Here is a 16373-nt window from a genome sequence, read left to right on the forward strand (position 1 = left end):
TATACACTACCAAACGTAAAATAGATAGCTAGTGGGAAGCAGCCACATGGCACAGGGAGATCAGCTAGGTGGTTTGTGACCACCTAGAGGGGTGGGATAGGGAGGGTGGGAAGGAGGGAGATGCAAGAGAGAAGAGATATGGAAACATATGTATATGTATAACTGATTCACTTTGTTGTAAAACAGAAACTAACACACCGTTGTAAAGCATTTATACTCCAATAAAGATGTTAAAAAATAAAAAAAAGAATACTTGCTTACCAGCAAGTCATGAAGATATATCGGGTTGGCTAAAAAGTGCCTTTGATTTTTAAGTACAAGTAAAAGACACATTTTTCATTTTCACCAAGAACTTTATTGAGCAAAGTATTCACCCTTTTGTTCCACTACTTTCTGTCATTTTGCAGGTGACTTCATAATTCCTTCTTCCTAAACTTTCTTTTTGAGCAAATAACTCTTCCAGGTGCCTTTTACAGTTTTCCAGGGAACTGAAATTTTTTCCATTAAGAGAATTTTGTAAAGACTGAAATAAATGGAAATCCGAAGGTGCTATGTCTGGTGAATATGGTGGATAAATCAGAACTTCCCAGCCAAGCTGTAACAGTTATTGCCTGGTCGTCAAAGAAACATTCGGTCTTGCATTATCCTGATAGAAGAATATGCATTTTCTGTTGACTACTTCTGGACACTTTTTATCGAGAGTTGCTTTCAGTTGGCTAATCGGGAGAAGTACTTGTTGGAATTAATCGTTTGGTTTTCCAGAAGGAGTTCATAATAGAGGACTGCCTTCCAATCCCACCATATACACAACATCACCTTTTTTGGTTGAAGACTGGCCTTTGGTGTGGTTGGTGGTGGTTCACTTCACTTGCCCCATGATCTCTTCCGTCCCACATTATTTTTTTGTACAGTAGCCACTTTTCACCTCCCGTCACAATTTGTTTTAAAAATAGAATGTTTTCCTTATGTTTAAGTAGAGAATCACATGCAGAAATATGGTCAAGAAGGTGTTTTTTGCTTAGCTTATGTGGAACCCAAACATCAAAGCTATGACCATAACCAAGCTGGTGCAAATGATTTTCAACTCTTGATTTGGATATTTTGAGTATGTTGGCTCTCTCCTGTGTGGTATAACGTTGATTGTTCTCAATTAATGTCTCAATTTGTTTGCTGTCAACTTCAACTGGTCTACCCAACTCTGGAGCATCCTCCAGCAAGAAATCTCCAGCACAGAACTTCGCAAACCACTTTTGACACCTTTGCTCAGTCACGGCTCTTTCTGCATACACTGCACAAATCTTTTTTTTGCGTTTCAGTTGTGCTTTTACCCTTCTTGAAATAATAAAGCATAATATACCGAAAATGTTGCTTTTTTCTTCCATCTTCAGTATTAAAAGGGCTCCACAAAAATTCACCAATTTTGATGTCTTTTTTTAAATGCACGCTCATATGACAGCTGTCACATACAGTCTAACAAAATTGTTTCCCATGACGTTAAAGACAACTAAGTGCTACTAGAGCCATCTTACAGAAAAAAAAGAACAAACATTTTGGCCATCCCAATATTTATGTTATATTCTTAAAGTTTTATAGTTTCACTTTTTATATTTACATGATTAATCCAACTGAAATTGATTTTTGTGTAAGCTGGGATGTAGGGGATCAAGATACACTATTTCTTGCACATGGTAGCCAATTAATACAATATGTTAAAAATAACTTTTATACACTACACTGGAGTGTCACCTTTGTCATAAAATACATGATGGTATATGTGTGTATCCATTTCTGGACCCTATGTTTTCTCCAATATATCTATTTGTCTGTTCTTTCACCACTAGGACAAAGTCTTAATTATTGCAATTTTAAAATGTCTTAATAGTTGATGTTGCAAGTCCTCCAGAATATTCCTTCTGCTCTTCAAGTTTGCCTGAGTTGTTCTTGGCATTTTGCATTTTCCTGGACATTTTAGAATTAGTGTGTCAATTTTCTGAAAACAAGTTGGGATTTTGATTAAGATTGCTTTGGATGGAATAACTTGGGGGGAAATGACATCTTTGCCATATCAAGTCCTCCCTTCCATTAACATGATATGTCCCCTCCATTTATATTGTTCTCCTTTCATTTATAGTAATAGTATTATATAGTCCCTAGTGTAGAGGAGTAGAACATCTTTCATGACATTTACTACTATTTCCTCTTTTTTTTTTTTCTTTTTTTTTTTTCACTGTACCCCCTCACTGTTGTGGCCTCTCCCGTTCCGGAGCACAGGTTCCGGACGCCCAGGCTCAGTGGCCATTGCTCACGGGCCCAGCTGATCCGCGGCACGAACCGGACCGGGGCACGAACCCACGTCCCCTGCATTGGCAGACGGACTCCCAACCTCTGTGCCACCAGGGAAGCCCTATTTCCTCTTTTTAACTGAAAAATTTTATTGTGATCGTTGAAGATTCCTATGCAGTTACAAGAAATAATTCAGAGAGATCCTGTGTACAGTTTACAAAGTTCCCCTCAAAGGTAACATTTTGCAAAATTATAGTATACTATCACAGCCAAGATGATATCTACCAAACTTATTAATATTTCCCAGTGTTACTTGTACTCTTTTGTGTGGTGTGTGTATTGAGTTCTATACAATTTTGTCACATGATAAGTTTGCGTATTCACCACCACAGCTGTTTATTTGTTGTTTTGCTAACAAATAAACAGCTCCATCACCAGAAGGATCCCTGCTGTTGCCTGTTTATAACCAAACTCACATTCTTCACACCTACCCTCCTCCTGTCCCTAAACCCTGTCAAGAGCAAATCTGTTCTTCATTTCTAAAATGATGTCTTTTTTTAAAGTTACATAAATAGAATCATACAATATGTAACATTTTTGAATTAGCTTTTTTATTCACCCAGCAAAATTCCACGGCGATTCATCCAGCGTTGCACCTCTCACAAGTTCATTCTTTTTAATTGTTGAACAGTATTTAATGGTAAGCCTTTAACATAGTTTAACCATTCACTTGTTTAAGGAAAGCTTGGCTGTTTGCAGTTCTTGGCTATTATGAATAAAGCTGCCATGAACATTCATGTATGATTTTTTTGTGTGAACCTAAGTTTTCATTTTATTTCATTCCCAAGAGTGCAGCTGCTGGGTCGTATGGTAATTGTATGTTTAATTTCACAAGAAACTGAGTGACTGTTTTCTAGAATGATGGATCATATTATATTTCCAACAGTAATATAGGAGTCCCCAGTCTCACCAGTATTTGGTGTTGCCACAATTTTTTAAATTTTATTTTAGCCATCTGATATATCTATACTGATATCTCATTGTGGTTTTAATTTGCATTTCCTTGGTGGCTAATTATACTGAACATCATATTATGGGCTTATTTGCCATTTGTATACTTCTTTGGTGAAATTTCTGTTCATGTATTTGTCATTTTCTAATTGATTTTTTAACCTGTTAAATGTTTAGAGTTATTTATATATTATATGTATTAGTACTCTGCTGGATATGTGGTTTGCAAATATTTTCACCCAGTCTGTAGTTTGTCTTTCATCCTCTCTACATGGGTTTTTGCAGAACAAAATTTTTTTTTTAATATTAATAATCTCCAAGTTATCAAATATCCCTTCTTTAGTCATTTCTGAAAAGCATGCTATTTTATATGGACTCTTTAAACAATTTTATATAAATATTGACACATTTGGTCTATTATCTATCATCTTACTATTTGTTTTCTATATACCTCTTTAATGTTCCCTTTTGTCTGTTTACCTTCTGAACAAATTAGATATTTTTATTATTTTTTTCTATTAACTTATGACATACATGCTTTCATTTTTCATTCAGAATTTATCCTAGATATTCTAATGGCATTCTTGACTTATTCTAACAAAAATTAGTAATTTTACATTTTTTCCAATAGTTCTAAAACCTCAAAACATGTTTCTTTTTTATATACCTTTTCTATTGTTCTTTATCTTCTCCTGCAGTTCTGTGTTTCCCTGTGGGGTCATTATCCTCGTGCTTAAAATTTTTTTCACTTAGATTTCTCCTTTTGGTATAGGTTTATTTCTTAGAAATTCTCTCTGTTTTTCATATTATTCAACTGATAGAAAAGTTTTTCTCATAACAGAGCCAATTCGTTTTCATCAATCACTTTTCCTTTAGCATGTATGCAAGAAATATTAGAATTTAAAATATATTATTTTGGAAAATGAGTCATCTGATCTAAATGAAAAGTTGTGCTTTATTGAGTAATACGTAAGTGTTCCTTCTGAAGATACATTTGTTAAAACATCATCTTTGAGTGCAGTCTTCTTAAAATAAGAACTTATTTTTGAAATAGATATTGATGCATTTTCTGCCCTCCAGTTTTTCTGTGGTTTTTAATATAGCCCTCATAATTGTTATGTCTGCATTTTGTGCATGTTTGTTAACATTCTTGAGAGACTAATTTTAGTACTTACTTTGTTATCAAACATTTATTTTAATATTTGAGCTCATTGCTGCTGAAGGGATTTATTAAACTTTTTAACAGTATTACCAAACAATATAATTAACAACTAAATTTACAAGGTGCAAAGCATAGTAAGAGCATTCAGACTACTGTCTACATTCTCAATGACAAGGTTCTTCAGTGTCTATTTTTTAAATTGTATTTCAGAAGCCTTCAACCTATTGTTACATATGTTTCCCACAGATCCTACTGACTAGTAACCTGGAGGTTTGTGTACCTCCCGGGATGCACACAGTGAGAAAACTACCTCAGACATCGAGAGACTGGCTGGAGCAGCAGCTTTGAAAACTTCTCCAACCACCCAACTGTTACCAAAAGCAATTTCATGTGCTCCATGCAAAGTGAGGCCAAACAAACAGAAACATCAGAGTTTGGAGCAGAGAAAGGTTTATTGCAGGACCATGCAAGGAGATCAGTGGCTCAAGCCCCAGACTCCTCGAAGTGTTTTGTCAAAGCAAAGTGAGGGAAGGGTGTGGTTAGTTGTTGCGAACTTCTTGGTGTTGGACGTAGGTCAGGTCAAGATGTTCCTGTAAACCTCGAACAAGACAAATGTTATTCTCTGTTCTGCAACTTTTTATCTCTTTTTGAATGGACTCTTTAAGGTCGGAGCCTTGAGAATAGCTATCCTGTATACTCCAGGCTACAGGCAACATTCTTTTATGAAAGGTGCAGAGCCAGCATGACTAAGCACAGGCAACAGAGCATAGAGGTTAAAGTAAAAGGAACAGATCTAATAAGGAGTCAGATTTGTTCTTCCCTATTACACAGCCACCACAGAGACTGCAAGAAATTAACTGTCCCTAGCCATTAGGTCCAAGCACAACTCATTTTTTAAGCAAGATTTCTGCATACTGTCCCCCAAAATGGAGTTGCTAATTATAACTCGGAAAAGATGAGCAAAAATGGTACATAAGTTGTTCCTGGTGGTTTTAGTTTTAATCATGGGTTAAATTGGAAAACTCTGTTTACTATGTACATGCTTCATATACATATACGACTTGATGAAACCTTGGCAGAAATAGGAACTACAAAATTCAAACTCAACATTAATTGCTTTAATGTAACTATTAATAACAAGAATTGTTAAAATGTAAAATCTGTTAAAATGTAAATTCTAACTAGAAAGAATGCCAAGACAATAGTCATGAAGATTTGTGATCACAAAGGACTCATAGAAGAGAATTATCAGAATGAGGTAAATACATGGAGAAAAGGGTCCAGGTAATAATAAAGTGATTATTGTCACCCAGATAAGGTGATCAAGAATTACCACTAAATACCAAGTAGAAGGTATTCAGTTTCCATTAATTACCCAAACATCTGGTATTTAGCTTGCTGTGTAATAACTGTTTGAGTTAACAGTACAACTGTAACCTTTTTTAAGGTTCAGTCATTCCCTGCAAACATTTTTGATACAGGAACCCATTTATCCAGCTACTGTTATAAGTAAGCACCTAGCTACCTCTGACACCTGCCAAGGTTAAAGTCAGGTGAGGAACACTATCTATGGAGTGTTAAAATTTCAGGGTCTGCCACATATTACATTAGCCAAGACAATGAAACAGGAACATTAAATGTGTGGTCACAGGTCAGAGTCTTCATTCCTGCAAAACCAGAATATTTTAATAAAACATGATGGGGTATAAAGGCAGAAAGTTGAGTTGACCAAATGAAAAGAGTCCTCACATGGCAAGTGAACAGGTTGGAACATCTATCCTTAGGCACAGGGAACCATTGAAAGATTGTGAGCAAGAAGAGGGACTATGAGAGGAAAACTGGAGGAATATTAATCTGGTAGAGATGTGAGCGCAGGATAGAGAGAAAGCCTGAAAGTAAGGCCATGCTCTGGAAGACATTGCAATCATTCAAGAATGAGGCAACAAGACCAAGGGATTGCTTTTTCTCTGACATTGGATTTACTTTGTATGTTTAAATTTCACAATTGACTAGAAGTTTTGTAGCAGAATAAAAATATATATAGGTTGGAGCTCACCTGGTATTAACAGATTGGGTTCCAGAATTTCCCTGTTAAGTGTCTAAAACTATTACTGGATCATCATTCCTTTCAGTGGTGATGGCTTTCACCCATCAACTGGGAATGATAATAAGACCCCGAAGCAGAAAGGAGGAGGATGAATTACTATTTTGAACACTAATTTTATGCTGGCTGCTTTAACATCTCATGTAATTCCTCCATATTAGAACACAGGTATTATAATATACATCAACGGATAAAGAAATTCAGAATCAGTTTAAATTATACAAGATGATAAAGCTAGTAGTTGGCAGAGCAAAGATTCTAAGCCAGGTGTGAATAACTATGGAGTTTATATTCTTTCTGTCACTGAGCTGTCTCTTGTGGACAAAAAAGTGAGAGAGAGAGAGAAAATAATTAAAAGAGAAGCTTGGTTTTCATGTGGTCATCATTGTAATTATAAAGCAGAAAATATAAATTTTTTCATTTAGGTATACCTTAGATTAACTAACATATTAATTGTTACCTGAGTATCTACAGGATGCTAATTTAGAGCGAGAATAAAGAAATACAACATTTAGGTATAAGGCAGTGCTGGTGTCACTACATATGTCAACTACAATCAACCACTGCCTACACTATTCTGATACTAGTGATTACATTCTGAGGAAACAATGTTTTCCTCTTTCAAGGAAAATCACAGAACTCAGTATCAGCCTCACCAAGCATCAGAGAAGAAATAAGACACTCTCATCATGATGACATGGGCACAAAGATGAGATACAGTGAATGCGACCATGAGTGAGAGCCCCTGAGCTTCACCAGCATAAGACTCTGCTGAGGACAGTGGCACAAAAGGGTCTTCTCCCTTCCCCAGCTCTGGAATGCCTGGCTTTGATACTCTCCAGACCCTGCCCTTTGAGACTGATAGTCACACTGAGTTCCTCAGTTATGACACTTGGTGTGCCCCCAAAACACTGGCTTCATTAAGCTGATCCCTGGCACTCTTCACTCTTGGCTGCTTCCAGTTGGCCTCAACTAGTGTGCTCACTTGGAACACATGTGCCAGCACTGCACAGAGAGAGGGCTAGTTCCTATGTCTTATTTCGTCATATGTCAACGACACAAGTAAGTGCCGACAAAAGGACAGAGCTGAAGAACTCACAATGTCTGAGAACAGTCTGGGGCCCGGTGTCCTCAAGCCCATGTAAGGAGGAGGGCTGGTTGCAATGGCTCTGAAGGATGAATGGCAGGTTCAGACAAAGCTAAGCCCCATTGGTGATACACTTTCACATAAATGGGACCATGGGACTCAATGATTAGAGGAATTCTCCTGCCACAAAACAGGGAATGTATAATTTTAATTGAAGCCATGCCTTTCCTTGTACTTCATTCATTGTGTTCTTTAATAGTTTATTTAATAAACATTCTTTAAATACTTCATACCCATTGGACAATTTTACAACCTTTTAGTTATCAGGAAAATATAACAAATCACAATAAGATATCACTGCACACCCATCAGAATGGCTGAAATTATCTTTTAATTGGCATATTTGCAAAGAGAGTAGAAAATTCATTCACTGCTGATGGGAATGTAAACTGATATAGTCACTTTGGAAAACTGTTTGACATGTCACTAAAACGAAGCACCTGAATATCATAGGACAGAAATTTCACCTCTGGTAGGTACTCAACAGAAGCAGAATTGTGTTCACCAAAAGACTTCTTCAAACATGTTCTTAAAAGCATTATTTGAAACAGCCCCAAAGTGGAAAGATAGATAAATGAACTGTGGTATTTTTATACAATGGAATACTATTTACCAATGAAAATGAAGAAAATAAAACTACTCTGAAGTATAGGTAAATTTCACAAACATTCCCCAAAAGCTGCCTGACACAAAAGAGTAAATCCTGACTTATTACATTTATATAAAGTTCAAAATTAGGAAAATTAATCTATGGTGTTTGTTCAGGACAGTGTTTAACTTTGGGAGGTTGGAGATGTTAGTGATGGGGGCAAGAAGGGGGCTTCTGGAACAATGGTAGTACTCTTTTCTATATTGGCTGTATGGACATATTCACTTTATGATAACACTTTGAACACTTATGGTGTGTGCAATTTTATGTATTGCATTCCAATTTAAACATCTTTATAGTAAGAAAGGAAATAAAATAGAAAATGCAAAGGATAAGGTGTTTAGTTATTCAAGGGAGATAGACAGTGTGGGATGTGTGGTCTCAGGCATCTCAGAAACGTCTTCTAGGATGGACTCAGAGATCCTAACACAGGGGATGCAAAGTCACAGACAAATTTTCTCCCTTGAGTTCTAGAAGCTCTCTTTTAATAAAGTCTTTATTGGTTATGGAGAAAAGGGAACCCTCTTGCACTGTTGGTGGGAATGTAAATTGATACAGCCACTATGGAGAACAGTATGGACGTTCCTTAAAAAATAATTTTAAAAGCCTTTATCTAGATTCCTTATTCTCCAAAATGTCTTCTAGAGGGTTTTGAACTATCAGAACTTAAAGGCCTATGTATGTGTTGTTATGAGTATTGGTGAGAATGGGAATGTGGCTTCTGACAGCATCTACCCATTGAATCATTGGTTGCATTCAAATTTTCTCTTCATCTTTGGTTTTCAGAGGTTTGAAATATGTTGTGCCTGTGGCCAGGTGCTATTTTATGTATTATTCTTGATTTCTGAACTTCAAGGATCTCTGGTTTAGTGTATGTTATTAATTTTGAAACGTTCTGTGTTATTTCTTCAAATATGTATGTCTTCAGACCCATGTTCTTTCTTCTCTCTCTGGGACTCTAATTTGTGTAAGGCCATTTAATATTATCCCACAGCTCTTGGATGCTCTGTCCCATTTTTTTCTACTTTGTTACTCTTTGTATTTCAGTTGGGGTAATTTCTATTGACCTGTCTTCAAGTTCCCTGATTTTTTTTTCAACTGTGTCAGGTCTACTGATAAGCCCATTGAAGGCATTCTTCAGGGAAATCATGTGTGCTTCTGATTTCTCACATTTCCAAGTGATTTTCATAGTTGCCATCTCTTGATGAAATTATCCATCTGATCTTGCATGTTTTCTACCTTTTCTATTTAAATATTAATCATAGTTCTCTTAAATGGCCTGTCTTATAGCTCTAACACCTGTGCCATATCCAAGTCTGGTTCTGATCATTGTTACTTGTCCTTGCTCCTTTGTACGCCTCTTCATTTTTTCTTGAAATCTAGACCTGTTACAGAGGAGAGTACATACTGAGGTAAATATTTTTTTATACTTAGAGTGAGTGTAACTTCTCTTCTGCTAGGCTTTTGATAAAGGGGTATGTGTTAATCAAGTTCAAACAGAGTTGGGCTGGGTTTAAAGTTCGTGGTTGCTGTGGATACTCTAAGTACACTAAAGGTTCAAATCCCTCTGATTCCTTGTATTTCTCTCTCTTGGTTTGGGGTCCTTCTGTTATACTGTGCCTTACAGTCAGTCTGATTCTCTTAGCTTTCCTAGTTGTTATTTTAACCCAATGCCTGTTAACATAGTGTGGTTATGTTTTCTGATGTTTTTCTTAAGCCTCAGTCTCAGGTAGGCACTGTGAATATTCATCTTGGGGTTTGGTCTTTACAAGTGATCCTTCCCCCACTAGATGAATTCTGGGCCTAGTATGTATACCTGCCTCTCTCCCATTGGTAGAGATTTGTTCCCTCCCTTACCCTCCTCCCCCTCCCCCAGCTGTAGTGGGTTCCCACAAGTACCCTTAGGCTACAGTTTTTATTACCTTTCACCTGAAGTTTAGGCTTTTCATTCATAGTAGTGATGGGTTTGGGCAGATTTCACTATGGCTGCTGTTTCCCTTCCCCGGCCAGACCACAGGTGGGTGGTTTTCTCTGGGGTTTCCTCAGTCCTCTCTGTGGGAGCCTGATGGAGTTCCTGGAGAAATAGCCTGCAAGAAAGTGTTAAGATCCCTAAGTTTTCAGTCCTTAGAGTCTGTCACTCTCTCATGTTAGCCCACAATTGGCCTTCAGAAATTCGTTTAAAATGTCTACTTTGATTTTCTTACTGGCATATTTAGCATTCCATGGCTTCTTGTCCAGGTAAATCATCTGGCTTTGTCTCCTTGCAATGTACTGTCTCTCACTGTAGATTTCAGGTTAACTATTCACCTTATGACCTCTGTTCTCTGATTAGCTCAAGAAAAGTCATTAATTTGCAATTTGTCCAGGTTTTCTTGTGGTGAGGGTAAGAGTGATATGGTTTTCAGCATTCTACATCTTAGAAGTGAAACCTATTAAGCCTTAATTCATTTAATATTTCCTTAATAATAGAGTTTGACCAACTCCAAATAATCCAGGTACTTTAGACCAAAGAGAGTCACTACTTTGTATAATGGTATGTGGGAACACATTCTGTTCTCTAGTGACTAATCCTTCCAGAGGTGACCAAATAAATTTAAAAAGTGCAAATTGATTCTCTAACAAGCATTCTTCTATAGAAACAAATAATTTTACTTACCCATAAAGTATACAAATAATTTTCAATAATATATTATTAATAAAATTGATCATATAATTGAAAGGTATATAAAAGCAATAAATAAATATTAAACTATAAATTAGTAACCTAATTATTTTAGTGATTATTTTTTAAAGACTCTTAAATGAAGAATAAATAAAAACATGCTATAGACTACTTAGATTACAGAAAAAATAAATAAAAAGTCAAAACTATACTTAGAAGACAATTCAAGTCCAAGGATACTCTTACTATTAAAAAAGTAGAATGAATATAACTAAAGTAACTTTTCATCCAAAAAATTTAAATATATAAGAACATCAAATAATAACTCTGTCTTTCAGCACATGAAAAATATTATGCCACTTCCTTCTGTCTTCCATACTAGCAGATGAGACATCTGCTGTTATTTGAATTGGTGTTACTCCATAGGAAATATGTTGTTTCTCTCTGGTAGTTTTTAGGGTAATTTCCTTAGTTTTCAGAAGTTTAAATATGATTTGTCCTAATCCACAGCTAACATCATTCTCAACAGTGAAAAGCCAAAAGTGTTCCCTCTAAGATCAGGAACAAGGCAAGGATGTCCATTGTCACCACTTGTATTCAGCATAGTTTTGGCAGTCCTAGCCACAGCAATCAGAGAAGAAAGAAATGAAGAAATTCAAATTGGAAAAGAAAAACTAAATCTGTCACTGTTTACACATGACATGACACTATACATAGAAAATCCTAAAGATGCTAACATAAAACTACTAGAGCTCATTAATGAATTTGGTAAAGTGTCAGGATACAAAATTAATAAACAGAAATCTCTTGCATTCCTATACACTAACAATGAAAGATTAGATAGACAAATCAAAGAAACAAACCCATTTACCATCACATCAAAAAGAATAAAATACCTAGGAATAAACCTACCTAAGGCAACAAAAGACCTCTATTCTTAAAGTATAAGACACTGATGAAAGAAATCAGAGATGATACAGATGGAAGGGTATATCATGTTCTTGGATTGGAAGAATTAATATTGTCAAAATGACTATACTACCCAAAGCAATCTACAGATTCAGTTCAATCCCTATCAAATTACCAATAGCATTTTTCACAGAACTAGAACAAATCATTCTAAAATTTATATGGAAAAACAAAAAACCCTGAATAGCCAAAGCAATCCTGAGAAAGAAAAATGGAGCTGGAGGAATCAGACTCCCTGACTTCAGACTATACTACAAGGCGACAGTAATCAAAACAATACAGTACTGGCACAAAAACAGAAATACAGACAAATGGAACAGGATAGAAGGCCCAGAAATTAACTCACACACCTATGGTCCACTAATCTATGACAAAGAAGGCAAAAATATACTATGGAGAAAAGACAGCCTCTTCAATAAGTGGTGCTAGGAAAACTGGACAGCTACATGTAAAAAAATGAAATTAGAACACTCTCTGATACCATACATAAAAATAAACTCGAAATGGATTGAAGACCTAATGTAAGGCCAAACACTATAAAACTCTTAGAGGAAAACATAGGCAGAACACTCTTTGACATTGACTGCAGCAATATCTTTTTGATCCTCCTCCTAGAGCAATGAAAATAAAAATAAACAATGGGACCGAATTAAACTTAAAAGCTTCTGCACAACAAAAGAAAGCATAAACAAAACGAAAAGACGACCCTCAGAATGGGAGAAAATATTTGCAAACAAAGCAATCAACAAGTGATTAATCTCCAAAATATACAAATAGCTCATGCAGCTCTATGTCAAAAAACAAAGAACCCAACCAAAAAATGGGCAGATCTAAGTAAACATTTCTCCAAAGAAGACATACAAATGGCCAAAAAGCACATGAAAAGATGCTCAACATCACTAATTATCAAATTTGAAATTAATTAATTAATTAATTATTTGAAATGTAAATCAAAACTACAATGAGGCATCACCTCACACCAGTCAGAATGGCCATCATCAAAAAGTCTGCAAAAAATAAATGCTGGAGAGGGTGTGGAGCAAAGGGAACCCTCCTACACTGTTGGTGGGAATGTAAATTGGTATAACCACTGTGGAGAACAGTTTGGAGATTCCTTTAAAAACTAAAAATATAACTACCGTATGATCCAGCAACCTCACTTTTGGGCATATACCCTGAGAAACCATAATCCAAAAGGATACATGCAGCCCAATGTTTATCGCAGCACTGTTTACATTAGCCAAGACATGGAGGCAATCTAGTAGGTTATGTGTTGCTTTTCCCTTGTACGTTAGTTGTATTATGTGTTGCTTTTCCCTTGTATGTTAGTTGTATGTTATTTGTTGCTTTTCCCTTGCTGCTTTAATATTTTTTCTTTCTATTTAATTTTTGTTAGTTTGATTAATATGTGTCTTGGCCTGTTTCTCCTTGGGTTTATCCTGTATGGGACTCTCTGCACTTCATGGACTTGGGTGACTATTTCCTTTCCCATGTTATGGAAGTTTTGACTATAATCTGTTCAAATATTTTCTCAGACCCTTTCTCTTTCTCTTCTTCTTCTGGGACCCCTGAAATTCGAATGTTGGTGTGTTTAATGTTGTCTCAGACGTCTCTGAGACTGTCCTCATTTCTTTTCATTTTTTTTTCTTTTTTCTGCACTGTGACAGTTATTTCCACCATTCTATCTTCCAGCTCACTTATCCATTCTTCTGCCTCAGTTATCCTGCTACTGATTCCGTCTAGTGTATTTTTCATTTTGGTTATTGTGTTGTTCATCACTGATTGTTTGGTGTTTTGTTCTTCTAGGTCTTTGTTAAACATTTCTTATATCTTCTCAGTCCGTGCCTCCATTCTATTTTTGAGATCTTGGATCATCTTTACTATCATTACTCTTGTATTATGTGTTGCTTTTCCCTTGTATGTTAGTTGTATGTTATTTGTTGCTTTTCCCTTGCTGCTTTAATATTTTTTCTTTCTATTTAATTTTTGTTAGTTTGATTAATATGTGTCTTGGCCTGTTTCTCCTTGGGTTTATCCTGTATGGGACTCTCTGCACTTCATGGACTTGGGTGACTATTTCCTTTCCCATGTTATGGAAGTTTTGACTATAATCTGTTCAAATATTTTCTCAGACCCTTTCTCTTTCTCTTCTTCTTCTGGGACCCCTGAAATTCGAATGTTATCTGCAACATATTTCTCTGTCATCTCATTTTGTCTAACTTACTGTGTTTGTGGTCTCCTTTCCATGGGCTGCAGGGTCATTGTCTGCCCCTCAGTGGGTGAGGTTGGTACAGGGGCTGTGTAGGCTTCCTGGTGGGAGGGACTAGTGCCTGAACTCTGGTGGGTGGAGCTGAGTCTTTTACCTCTGATGGGCAGTGCCATATCGATGGTGAGTTTTGGGGTGTCTGTGAGTTTCATATGACTTTAGGCATCCTGGCTGCTGATGGGTGGGACTGTGTTCCTGTCTTGCTCATTGTTTGGCATGAGGTGTACAGCACTGGAGCCTGCAGGCAGTTGGGTGGAGCCAGGTCTTGGTGTCAAGATGGATACCTCCAGGAGAGCATACACCAATTAATATTCCCTGGGTCTGGGAATTCTCTGGCAGCCCAGTGTCCTGGACTCAGAACTCTCACCAATTGAAGCAACCTAAATGTCCATCAACAGAGGAATGGATAAAGAAGATGTGGTACATATACACAATGGAATATTATTCAGCCATAAAAAAGAACAAAATAATGTCATTTGCAGCAACATGGATGGACCTAGAGATTGTAATACTGAGTGAAGTAAGTCAGACAGAGAAAGACAAATATCATATGATATCGCTTATATGTGGAAGCTAAAAAAATGGTACAAATGAACTTATTTACAAAACAAAAATAGAGTCACAGATGTAGAAAACAAACTTATGGTTACCAGGGGGAAAGGGGTAGGGGGATAAATTGGGAGATTAGAATTGACATATACACACTACTATATACAAAATAAATAGCTAACAAGAACCTGATGTATAGCACAGGGAACTCTACTCAATACTCTGTAATGACCCATATGGGAAAAGAATCTAAAAAAGAGTGGATATATGGATATATATAAGTGATTCAATTTGCTGTACAGCAGAAACTAGCACAACATTGTAAATCAACTATACTCCAATAAAAATTTTAAAAAATAAATATGATTTGTGTTGGCATGAATTTCTTTGGTTTTATCCTAGTTGGGTATGGTCAAGTTTCTGATTCTGTGGGTTTGTCTTATACCAAATTTGGGATATTTTAATCCTTTATTTGTCCAAATACATTTTCAATGTCTCGTTTTTTCCCCAATTTTTCTGGGACTCAATGATACAGATCTTAGATCTTTTATGATCGTTTCATATCACTGAGGCTCTGTTTTTGTTGTCATTGTTCTTTTCAGTCCATTTGCTGTCTTGTTCAAACTGAGTACATTCTGTTACCTATTTCCATGAAGTCTGTATTCTGTCATGTTCATGCTCCTACTGAGCCCTTCCAGCAAGTCCTTTACTTTGGTTTTATATTTTTCAGTTCTATAATTTCTATTTGGCTCTTTTCCCTTAAGTTCTGTTTCTTTGTTGTGCTCTTGTTTTTTTGTGTTTTTTTTTTCATTTGTTCCAAGGGAATTCTTATCTACTTGTTTAAGCAATTCTGTGATGGCTGCTCTAATATTTTTGTCAGACAAAACCGACTTCTCAGGTTCATCTCAGTGTGGTGTCTCTTGACTGCCTTTTTCATTTAAGTCATGATTTTCCTGATTTTTGGTATGACTTTTTATTATATTCTGGATATTTCAGATATTATGTTACAATATAATATGTTATATTATATTATGTTAAACCTGCTATTTTAGCACCAGTCACCTTGTTTAAGTTTAGTGTACAGGCGTGGAAGCCCTCTAGTGTTCTGCTGACTTCCACATTCTGAACAGATCAAACCAGCGGCAGCAAGTGGGTGGGGGCAGGGCTGTTGGGTTCCACCCGGAAATGCTCTTGTGAACAGATCAGCTGTCACTGCCCCATAGATTGTTTTGTAATAGGAAAGAACAAATCTGACTCAATACTGCATCCGTTGCCTCTACTTTTACCTTTGTATTCTATTGCTTTCGCTATAAGTTAATCACTAAATGGATGTTGTCTATAGCTTAAAGTATAATAATGGCCCATCCCTGGGAACCCTGCCTCCCATGCCTGAGTGTTAAGCCAAAATATGTTGTTTAGCTCACAGGAAGCATGCTGCCCAGGCCCACCCATGAACGGCTGCAGGAAAGAAGAAATTATCACAACACTTCCAGAGTCTGGTCAGAACCAGGAAATATTTGCAACAATTTATCACCTTTTTTTACTTTACCTCTTCCTCTCTGTTTTATAAA

This window comes from Physeter macrocephalus, chromosome 2 (genome assembly GCF_002837175.3).
Source record: "Physeter macrocephalus isolate SW-GA chromosome 2, ASM283717v5, whole genome shotgun sequence".
In the NCBI taxonomy this organism is placed as follows: Eukaryota; Metazoa; Chordata; class Mammalia; order Artiodactyla; family Physeteridae; genus Physeter; species Physeter macrocephalus.